This window comes from Mya arenaria, chromosome 4 (genome assembly GCF_026914265.1).
Source record: "Mya arenaria isolate MELC-2E11 chromosome 4, ASM2691426v1".
In the NCBI taxonomy this organism is placed as follows: domain Eukaryota; kingdom Metazoa; phylum Mollusca; class Bivalvia; order Myida; family Myidae; genus Mya; species Mya arenaria.
In genome coordinates this window covers 35,595,622-35,608,550 of record NC_069125.1, presented here as the reverse complement: position 1 = coordinate 35,608,550, position 12,929 = coordinate 35,595,622, and positions in this window count along the sequence as shown.

The following is a 12,929-nucleotide window of genomic DNA, read 5'->3' as shown; positions in this document are numbered from 1 at the left end:
CAAACAAAAGCTAGCTTACAAATTTACCAACCTCATATAAGAATTCATATCTACAAATGATTAACCGAAGGAGAAATTTCATAGTCAGATTATTAATGTTGAAATTGATTTAATATAATGATTTATTCTTTTGTAAGATAAAAAAGGTAATTATCGAGGGCGGCCTTTTCATTGGTATATTAGTTATGCATTTTATAATAGTTTGGCGTCAGATCAGTTATAAGATACGCCGATTATGTTTATCGCACGCTTTATAAATATAAAACAAATGAAACGCCCAGCCTCTAATATGTCGTCTTCTAACGATACTATTCATGCTTTCATTGTTTTGTCTTCCAATATGCAAAATTGTATAAAAGAGTGCTAGTGCCACAGTGCATACTGTTTTAATGACTTATCTATAATGTGGAGTTAACCCTTAGACATTACTAGTAGATTTATATCTTATAATAATGAGATCGTATCTCGTTCTAACTCGTTAGTAGGAGAAACTAGGTCCAGAGTAGGAGATACTATGAAATAATTATGAGAAATGTAGTCCAAATTAGGAAATAAAGTCTCGTATTCAAGAGATTCGTACTAAGTTCTTATTACGAGATATCATATCATTACAAAATAATCCATTAAGACATTCCATCAGATTAAAATTAACTAAATATCATACCATTAGCAGTGCATGTGCCGCTGGAATCCTTATAACCGAGGGCACATGCGCACACCGGACTGGCCAATGTATTGTCGCATACTTGGCCAGGTGTAACGGAACACTCTCCCAATGCGCAAGTTACGCCGACAGCTGAAATATAAAATTGTGGTAACAGGCTAATTTAGTGTTTTTTTAAAAAAGTATCAAGATTTTCACTGTTATAGGAAACTAATAATCATGTGGCTAAGTTTTATAAATAGTTATTGTACAAACGCTGACAGCTTAAGTAGACATCACATTTAGTGTGTTTTTGTACAATTTGAATTAACTGCAGTACTTTACATGAAACGATTGTGTTTAAAATACATTCACAAGTATACATTCACAAGTAGTACTTAGTACCTATATGACAATAGGCCCAAACAAATGAATATTTAAGGTACATTGATGATACATAGCATTCACTAAATGCGTTAATAAAACAGATTGCTGGTGTTAGGATCATTGATATATGAATACATACCTTTGGCAACACATGTCGTCACATCGTCAGCGCCGTCGAGATAGTATGAATCCGTACACGTACACGAACCGGCGGTACATTTAGAATTGGCATCTAATGTTGTGCATTCACCATCATTGGCACAAGCTGCAAAACATATTAATAATCATACCAAAATCAATAATAACTAAAACTAGCATTATAGCCACCTATTTTCTTAAACGTTTTGCAATTTTAAACGGAAGTAATTGTTAATAAATTCGCTGTTTCCGACGAAAGAGGATAAAACAGTTATCAACTAGTTCCCAAATAAATCGTTTATTGACATTGTTCAAACATGTTTACCTGTTGGGGTGCATGTGCCACTTGAAACAGGGGCTATTGCGGCGCATGTGCAGGTGGTTGTCGATGTATCACAGTACGAATACGCGGTAGTAGCACATTCGTTATTTCCAGCTGAACAGGTAACTGTTGAACGTAAATAATTAGTATTCAAACATAAGTGCAAATACTGATACATTCGTATCATCCGATTCGCTTTTTGAATGATTCATACCCCTTTTCATAAAGATTGTTTGCATCAGATGAATACACCAATCATTACACAAATACTGTCATATTAACTAATGAAGTTGCAATCTTAGATGGTGCTTTTTGAATCATTATTATATTAATTTGGCCTTAAATCATCACCCATTTCCGCTTCACCAAACAAATATTTTCCATCATGCCTAAACGTGTTTGACTATTACACTTTGTTCAATTTAAATTAAATGATCGCTGAATTCAAATTTACATTACAATATTCAGAATGGTTGGATGTCTTCAAAGTCTGATTGCTTTCGTCTAAAGGAGGGTACGACAACAATATGAATATACTGCGGACGAACTAACACATATTTTATAACGCGTTTCAAGTTTGCGGTTTAAAGTTTTTTTATGGTTTTAATCATGAAAGTTTCTATTAAGCTATCCGACGCACAACTTAACAGTAATGTCCATTTGTGATGCCTGGAAAGCCAAGAACTAATTTGATGTCATTTTAAAAGTAATTGCTTGCTAATTTCTTAAATATGAAATAAATGAGCGCAAATACAAAAATCTAAAATAATTGAACGCATAAGCTCAATTACTTTCATTGCATTTTTTTTTTAAATTTTAATTGATATCGGACATAAAGTGACCAATTCTACAATCTTTCAAGGCCAGAAGGGATTGTTGTAATATTATTTTTTCGATATCATGTTTACATATTTGTATACTCATCAAACCCTTTCACATGATACCAAAACAATATATTGGGTCACCAAGCATTGAAAATCCACATTATTGTTCAAAATTATTCAAACAAGTACACGCTTTATTTCCAAAATTCGGTACAACGCCTCCTATCTCCATCGTACCTTGGACCCACCTCCCCTACGTCAGCAGAATGCACTGTAGTTATATAGGATTGATAAGGTTTAGGTTTTGACAATGTTGACCGTAATTCATGCATGAAAAAATACTTGATATGTTTAAACATACCTGCGTCCACTCCAGTTCTTGCCACCAGAAAGTAAACAAGCGTTAAAAGCGTTGCCCGAAGCTGAAACATTGAAGCATTGTTTTATAAACGATAAGACAGTTTTACTTCTATACAAGTATTTGCATTACTCCTAGTTTTGTATTAATCCGTCTTTTAAGCCGATTTTAGCGTGCAAATTCTCATTATAAAAGATGAAAATCAAAGTGACTTATTTGGAAATGAATTTGTTGCTTATTGCTCTAAAACGCATAATAGGGTCAGATATGAAATGCCGAATTTTTGAAACCTTTTGGTCAGATAAAGTACATTGAGGGCAACACTTTCATATGATGCGTATACAGCAATTATACAAATGTAACTATATATTGTTACAATTTACTTTAGAAATTCGCTCCCGCAAAATATGATTATCACTTGAGGGTGATTTGAGCAGAATTTCACGACGAAGAAGAGCACTTGCATCATGACGACATTTCCACGAAATAATTTTGCCGGCGGATACCTGGTAAGCAAAAACTTACACAAGCAAAGATTTTGAAGTGCTTAAACGGAGCTATTGGTGCAAGGAAAATCAAATTAGATTTACCATTAATGAAACCTTTCCTCCGTGTTTCAGTAACGAATACTTCTGGGAATCGCAGTACCGGAAATTTTCGTATTGTGACAAGGAAGTGTTTTGTTGAAAAGTTTGTTTTTGACTTACTTTGCTAAGAACAGTTAATTATTCAAGCGAAATGGCTAGCTAAGGGTCATTCAAGCCAAGATTCTTTTGAAACCGTGCCTAGGCTTGACATGCCCTAACTGAGTTAACATAGTGAAATGAACGTCATAGTCAGCCGTTGTAAAAATGAAATATTTAAAAAATGGAAATATTGCCCTCTTATTCCGAAAACACACGAGAAAATATTTGCTATTTCAATTTCAAATTATTTGCTATTTTAATAGCTCATGTTATTTAAAGCCAATTTGTTCTGGTTCATAGTTTTACCTTGTAGTCTTCATGCTTATCAAAGCCTCTATTATTGAATAATATTATTTTCAAAACCTGTTGAAGTAACTGACTAATGACAAAACATATGTATCCTTGTTATATTGGTATTATAAGTTTTCATTAGACCAAGTATGTTTATAAAATTGTTGAAATATGAAAATAAAAATAATAAATTGTCCATATATATTAAAGAATCCGTAAAACAAAGAAGTTATCTAACTTATGAAAATTAGTATAATATGCTCATCCTCACATTATGTATGTACGTGCATTTATTTGCAGTTTCTCATGACAACTTATCTATTTCCATTTGTATTCAACCTACATCGGCTCTGTATTATGTGACTTGTTGAATTCATATTTGTAAATGTGTTTGCTATTATTTTATTTTTAAACTTTCTTATTTTTTTATTATTATGATTTCGGAAACCACACACTTTAACCAGCCAAACTTTGTTAATACCCCTATAATGACATTATTATTATTATTATTATTATTATTATTATTATTATTATTAGTAGTAGTAGTAGTAGTAGTAGTAGTAGTAGTAGTAGTATTATTTCGGACTTTAAACACTTCAACCAGTCCATTTTCGTTCATACCGAGATAATGACATCAATTACGTAATTCTTTCCGTAAATATTGTAATAAGATAAATGATGAGGATGTTCTCTCTTCAGTTATGTTTAATTGTATATGGAGTGCGAATAAAATATAAACAACCAATGAGGTTCAAGTAATAAAGGTTTACATTTAACAAAGAAACAAAATGTAAAAAAGTTTAAATGAACAATATCCATTGTTTGAAGTTATTCTAGGCACCTTGGAATTAGAAAAAAAACATGGGTTTGTTTCAATCAAATTCAGGGGTTTTCTTTAAGGATTTCTCAGTCTTCCATAAATGATACTTTTTACATGTAATACTTTATTGAAAGGATCACAGTGGAACTTTAACTAAACTTTCAAAATTCATCTAAGTGTAATGACAGTATGACGATAGTTCCTTTTGGCATTTGAATACATTTAAGTCACTACGGAACACACTGCGCGGTTACGCTTATTGGTGCGAAGAGGCCTTGAAAAACAATGTAAGGAATCATTCTATAATTCATTCCTTTACGTATGTGTGGTAGATGGCAACATTATTTTGCCTGATCAAAATAGTAGTGTTCACAATTTTCGATAAGTTATTATTTAAATCAAAGACAAACGGAAGAGTTTTAAATTAAAAGACATTTACAAAGCTTATAGTAATAGAATTTAAAACATGGATATCATCTTTTTTCATATTTTTTTATCTAAATAAAATTACGATTAGTCATAAAATTATTTGCATACAAAATCCGATTTTTATATTTTATTAGATATTTTCCTAAAATAAGTTACCAAAAAAAGAAAACAAACATACCAATGCACCAATTACATCATCATATCAAGAAAGTTTCATCGCAAAATATATTTCTAATGTTCTTTTCCTGCACACCGGAGATACATTTCCCTAGGCAATGCTTGAAACTCCCACTTGGCAAACCCAATGTCAGATTAGTGACGCGCAACAACTTCTTCTTTTTTATTGAATGGTTCATAAAAACTAAATTATGTCATTTCAATTAAGCAAAATTAAATATTTAAGTATTCAAACGTTTTGATTAAAATTAATAATCTTCAAAATTACAATACGCGAGCCTTCGGTCGGATGTTTCTATCCGGACCGAAGCACATGATATATATTATTAATCTTCGCCTGCTTTTGATAGAATAGTATGCAATGCAAATTGGCCACTTTTTTAAAATTTGAACAGAATTGTTAAATTGTAAACGTGAAATATTTGATGATGTACCGACATTTTTCTCAAATCTTATTAGAGATATAAAACTGTCATGGAAGTTAAATCGATACGTTAAATGGATACACGATTTGAACGTTAGCTGTAACGTTAATAACGTTGTTACTTTTACAAAGTTCTGAACAATCGGTCCTTCCTAGTGTACTTCCTTTCTGTTGATAAATGCATTAATGGTTGAATTGCTACAGACAATTTTGCTATTAAACGTCAATATTTCATAATTTTGATTAAAATTAATATATTTTTGCACCATTTATATGGTTTAAAGTGACACTCTTATTCCAAATCAATGCATACACATATATAACAAACATAAATTTTGAGTGATTAACCTTTAACTACTTATTAAACAATGAATTTGTTAAAAAAGTATTGATTACTGATAACAGTACTGTAACCATGTATTTTATAGCCGAAAACGCACAAATATTAAATGATTTATGAGTCCTTAAACATCTACAGTGATCAACTATCGTCTCATACGGTAGAAATACCATGTTTTCTGCACCCTTCTTTCAAATTTAACTCGGTGTCCTTCACAAGAACCATGGTTTTCGATACTTATTCATCCTTTTTGATATATTAAAACAATTGTATTAACTGTGATAAATCTTATTTGGGAGCAAAATCACATCTTTAAGTTTTTATATTTGTTTGAATTATTTTCAGTTCAGTGACATAATGACGATGTTAATAGTTTAGAATATGTGTTTTTTTTGTTCTGATTAACATGAGAAAATATTTCTTTTTCAGTTTCATCCGAATGTCGTATGTTAGTGGATGTCGTATGTTAGAATCAGTATATAATTCATTTAAAGATACAGTTTATGATAATATTTTTTTTTTCTGAAATCTAAATTTTAAAGAATCCAGTTTGTAACACCTGCAATGCGTTCAGTAGGCTGAGCGTTAACCTCACGTTTACAAACTGTTTTGTCTTGTATTCCTGTTGCAACTTAGCGCATACACTTTGATTAGATAACCAAACATCAAACGTTTACCGCAAACGCGTTTAATGACTCCATAGCTGTTTTGTCTATGGTCCAAATGGTATCAAATTTCGCGGAAATATTTCAAAGCTAAAATCACTTTATATGGCTAAAACACCATTGACTCTGGTTTTGTTCTTTTAGGAAAGTATTTTTAATAGTAAAAATTCAATGATTCCAGACGCAATTTTTTAATACTCTGTGAAAAAAATATTTCTGCAAACCGGACAGCACAAAGCCATACCGTTTTCAGGTTGGTACTATCTGTTGCATTTTTATTACAAATAATTATTTAACATTTTTTAAGTGTTGTCGTTTTTCGAGAATCGGGGTTTCGTTAAAATCCGTATAAACCAACATGACTTTATCTGATGCATAAGAAAAGAAGTAGAGACCCTGATTTTATTACAAAATTTGAATAACAATGTGTATTTTTTGTTCTGAAGTATCTGAAAGAAACAATATACGAATCCCAAGTAGTTTCGTAAATATTTCACAGGTTTTCAAAAGTTATAACATTTTAGAAAATTTAGAAAAGAGAATTGAAATAAATTAAATTATGTTGATTTTTCTTCTTTTCGGCTTTATTTATTTATTAAGTTTTTTTTTAAAAATAATTTTTTAATCTTTATGCCACAAAGCAAAGAATGGTTGCATATGCCAACCAGTTTTCAACACAATGAGTAATAAACAGTTATTCATAAAGAAAACAAAAATGCATTTCCTTACCATTGTAGAAAATTTGAAATTTAAATGTTATCCAAAGTGTATCCAAAAAAGTTATGATAATTTTTGAAGCGGGTGCCTTATTTGATGGGTGCCGGGGTATTTATACCCCTTTGGTTATTGTAGCTATTGCCATGGCTATTCAATCGATTACGAATTTTGAAAAGAGTTCCGAATCTTGCCTAACTTTAAACAAGGCCAAGTCTCTCGAATAGAAACTAACGTGAGCTTCCAAATATTAACGAACTTTCGTCGCATATTGTAACTCACTTGTTACGGCAAACACAAGGTGCATGTTCTGTTTGTATACAGTGTCATTGCATTATTTATTGCGTCCATGTACAAATAATCGCTGGGATGGTCTATCTTTTGAAGTATTTTTACTATTATGTAAATAGTGTCTGCGCGTCTGAAATGAACTCAGCTTTGCAAAATGTTTGCAATGCAGATCATTCTTCGGGTTATGTCAAACAAGTATCAACGTGAATGATGAATCATAAAAAAAATAATCATCGAATTTTTTTCACACCAGTGATAATGCAAGCTGTGCAGTTTATACTCGGACAAAACATTTTAAGAACAAAGACACGAAGGCTTAAGACATGCTTTTAAATCGTGGTTTATCGTTAGATACATGACTTATGTCCTTGAAGAGTTGATTTAAATCTGATATGAAGCATGCGCACTTAATGTTTAAGGTTTTTCTCAATGTTTGTCCACATTTAACGATTTAAGTTCAAAATAGAAATCACAAATAAGTAGTATAATGACCACATCAAAAGTGAAGATATAAATAACAAAATCGATATACTTGGACCTGCTAAAAAGAAAGACGGTTCATATAATTAACGCTCATGTAACGGAACGTAACAAACGCCTTGAAAACAATAGATGCAAAAGATCATACTAAATGAAGAAGTCTGGAGCAAAGATCACCAATAGTCTCAAGTTTGGAATCAGACGCAAAAACAGCAAATTTTAAAATGTTTAAAAATCGTTTATATTCCATTCTAGATTGTTAATTATATATTGTATCTATATGCAAGTTGTATTTGTTGGCTGTTCTTTTATATTATATATAGAAAAGGTTATCAATTACAGTTAGACCGTAACTGTAATTTAAAATAATGCTGTAGCTATAAAATACAGCTGCAACAATACATTTACAGCTGAAGCTATATGTTTTACTGTTGTTCACTTTTGAGTCACTTGGTACACCATAGGGTTTGGCATCTATAAATTTTTCTGACCCTGTCGTCAACATATCTCACGGATGATCACGGATAAACGTAGATCGAACATGTTTGAACCGATTACAATAAAACATGCGAGCTCAAAACCATTCCGGTTGCAAACATGTTTTCTATGACGTTCATTACATATTAAAGGTATGAAGAACGTATTTTGCAAAATGCAATGAAAGATTTGACCAAATATGGTAATAACAGGCTTCATAATCACGTATCGACGTAGACGCAATTTGATTGGTTAGGAGTAATCAACTATCGATATGAGGACAACGCGCACTCTCTTGGATAAAGCGTTTGGTTTAAGACGAATTTACGATTGCAATAAACAGTTTTATACTGTTTAAATATGTGATAAAGTTTTGTTTTGAGCTATTGAAAAATTGTTTTAAGAATTTACCTATGGATACTGGAAAGGATTCCATGAAGGCTTAATAATTTGACGGCAAAGAATTATAAAAATATGTCCTTACTGTCGAAATGTACACGCATTTAAATAAACTGGACCACGTCAATTTAATTTCAGAAAGATTGACTTAAACGGTGTCAGAGGTAAGATCTTTTTATGTTCAATAAACCAACGGTAATCTTGCATTTTATGTTTATATGTTTCGAATAACTTAATAAATAGTGTGCTCCTGTCAAATAATTATTCACAAAAACCATGCTTTTTACTGTTCATGTCAAAAAAAGACATGCATGTGCGTTATTAATTTCAGGATGTTCTTTACAAGATTGGTAATAAAAATTGAAATCATATAATGTAATATGTAAAAAGAATATGAAGTATTCCATAACGGCAATGTTCTCTTAGGCTCGAATAACTAATTAAATAGTGTGCTCCTGTCAAAAGATTATTTCTAAAAATAACATGCTGTTTACTTTTCATGTCAAAATGAGACGTGCATATGCTGTATTAATTTAAAGATGTTCCTTACAAGATTGGTAGTAAGAAATGAAACATTAAATGCAATTTTTAAAAAGAATATGAAGTTTTCATAACAGTAATGTTTTCTATCATTTCTATATAATTGGCAATATCTCACAAAATTTCTGTAAGGCCTTGTATTTTTAAATAGGAATTTTGTAACTAGCTTTTCCCCAGAAGTTTTAAATACATTATGTGTATGATTTTGTATGCAAACGTTTTCTCAAAACATGCTTTATTTTAAAACCGTTCCATTTGAACAATCTCTAGCACGTTTCTAAAAAGCAGGTGAAAAAACAAAAACGACGTGTCTTCTATTCTTGATGTGAATATGTATAGGATAGACAATAAGTGGACGTATTTATGACATATATACCCGAGCGTAGCGAGGGTATATTTGTCGTAGATACGTCCATGAGGTGTCTATCATACTTAGACCACGTGAAATAAAGCTAAAGCGAGGAGGTTTGGTTCTTGTTCTTCAATATAAAGACTCATAAAATCCAAATACCATTTAACTTTGTATACCGCAAACAATGCGTATTTGGGTTTGGCTCAATCACTCAAATTGCTATGGTTAGATAATTAATGTTTAACATACACATTGCAAGGAAGGGATTTTAACCTATTTGCCAGAACTGGAATTGCTGTATCGAAATTCCGTTAAGAGTCTAAGGAACGGGTGGTCGAAAAACTAAATTGAATATTATTTTCTGCATAAATATAATTGATATGTAGATCGACATAAAACGTGTCTGTATTTTTTTTACATCAGCAAGGGTTCATGTTTGTTCATGTTATGGCTTTACAAATAAATGCACTATTAGTTTGATTTGTAACTTGTGGGAAATTTTTCATTATTATTAATTGTTGTTTGGATGTATAATTATCGCCATTGAACTAGTTACCAACGCTAGTGCCTGCTAATAGAGATAAGTCAAAAATATCTAAAATGAGAACAGCGTCATGCACAAGTCAGTGTTTTTTTTTAAATATGGCACAGTGGTTTTTGCAGTGGGAGGGGTGTCTTTTGGTGATAAAGTTGACTTGAAATTTATACATCGGACGATACATCCACATTCGGGGCTGAGAACGCCATCCTTGAACTTTCTGTATGAAACAGATACCTACTGATGAACGGTCAAACCATAATGGTGATGAGGACTTGAACCGTAATCGCGTTTATTTTCGCATGGGAACATCCGCAATTCATTATCGGGGACGAATCGGTTAGTTTGAACCATTGGGCTGCGAATACAGTTACGAGTTTTCCCCCTTTCACTTCCGGTTTCAGAATTTCCAAGATTTACTTTCGTTCTCTTGCAAAATTGATAGCAGAGCGCCTGGTTTCAACTCTTCTGACGGTGCCCACCTGTCCCAAGTTGGTTGTCGAATGTATCTTGTCACAATACAGGCAGCTTTAATCAAGTTCCTCAATGATCCTTTGGCAGTCAATTATGTTGAAATTTAGGGTAGAATTTTGGGGGACAAATTTGTTTTGAAGAGCTCCCACAAATTTGCTGAAAATTCTGGGCGGCATGTTTCTGACTTGTGTTGCCATTCATATGATGGTCTTAACTGTGGATAAACCTAGCAAGATTAATCATTCTAGTAATCTATTTAAGGATTTATCTCCCTTGACCATGGAGTTGAACCTGGGTTGGGAGGATGGATCGTGCAGCGGAATATATCCATTAAATGCTGTTGGTTACACTTGCAAAATTTGGAATGTAATTAGGGGCCAGAGTTAAGCCCAAATAGTTGAACATTAGGTTTCTCCCTATTTCTTTGGCTATTTAATAGGAATTTGCGGAATTTGAAGTTTGCGGAAATTGTGAAGGATATAGATAAAGGATATAATTACGGAAACCATTATCGTAACCACAGCATTAGGCATAAGCATTTATTTGGTTAACGCATGTCGTTTGCGTGCCGCTTGGGGTCGTTCCTCCTATTTGCTGACTACGGCATAACCTAGCAGAGTAACATTGTGATCAAATATCTCCACATTATAGTTTCTATGAGTTGTCCCTTTGTATCGATTTACTATTGTAATGTGCCTTGCAAACATAATATGTTTGTAATAGAATGTACCATGCCATTATTATGAACATTGCAGTATTTTTGTATAATGTTTATAAAATATATACAGAGGCGGTAATCACGTGGTACATTGTTTTGATACCAAGCACTAAAAAATGCTGCGCCCAGTGAGACGGTATGTATTTTTATTTATTTTCTCTCAATAATTATACAATCAAATTTCCTAACATCAACCATGTTCCAGCGCCCAATTTCCCCTGTAATATGGTACCTTCATTTTGTCAGACAGTTCTGTGGTCTACTTGGAATGCGTGTCACAAGTTTTCAATCGAGGCGAAATGTGCTGAGGAAATCTTTGAACCAAGCATGAACTGTCCTTTTTTTCTAAATTTTGTCATTTATATACGCAATTTCGTTTACAGAGCTATTTATGAACACTGCATGTAGCCCTGTCGATATCCCCTAAGTTATGTTACGAGAGCAACGCACGCATTTTGCGATAATAACGCTACAACCGTTTTTCGAACAAAGCATTTTCGAAATATTATTCGAACCAAGCACTATATAATTTATGTATTGTTACAGTATATGTTATGCCGACATTGTGGGAAATCATACAAGACCAAATGCGCATTAAGTATACATTAAAGAAAACATACATGCTCAGCACCATACAGATGCTGTGAGCTTATGTTCTTTAGCCAAAGCCACTCAAAACGCCACAGGTAAACTATCCGTTTCAGATTGCCATATTTCGAAGTCGTTACATTTATGTTTATGCATATAAAATATTAACTTAAATATAAATAAATATTTTAAATGTTACCATTTGCAAATACAGGATACAAATATTCTTAAAATAGTTATTAAATCATATTTCAGAGGTTGTGCCTATAGTGAGGAAATGCAGAGCCAGTTTACCGACTGTGACAAAGCGTTCGCCACAAATGGGGATGGTTAAACCATCGGACAATGGTACATACAGACGACCAGATCGAATGTGAAATTTGTGGTGCTAAATACCACATTTGACGAGATCTGGTGGTTCATTTGTTATCCCACCGAGGGGAGGAAATGTAGCTGTGGTAAAGAATACGCTTCACGTTCCGGCCTAAGCTACTATAGAAGCGTCCAGAAGTGCACAAAATAAGTGATTGAGTGAACTGTTTTTTATATTCTTTAAACAGACTAATGTTATCATCTGCTTGCGATGATCGGTTCTTAGCCCAATTGAATGTTCTATCATTCTGTGATAATCTTCAGTTTATGTTTGCGATTTGTTGTTACTATGTTAATGATACAGTTCTCAATTTTTGTTTAATTGCTGTAATATGTTCATGGTTGTATGTATTTGCATAAGTCAGAGTATAATTATACAATATGTATAACATGAATATAGCATGTTCATGTTAACAATGGTTTATACACATTCTATACATACACTCATACTCTTACGTTAGTTATGTGTGTTGTTTTCACAC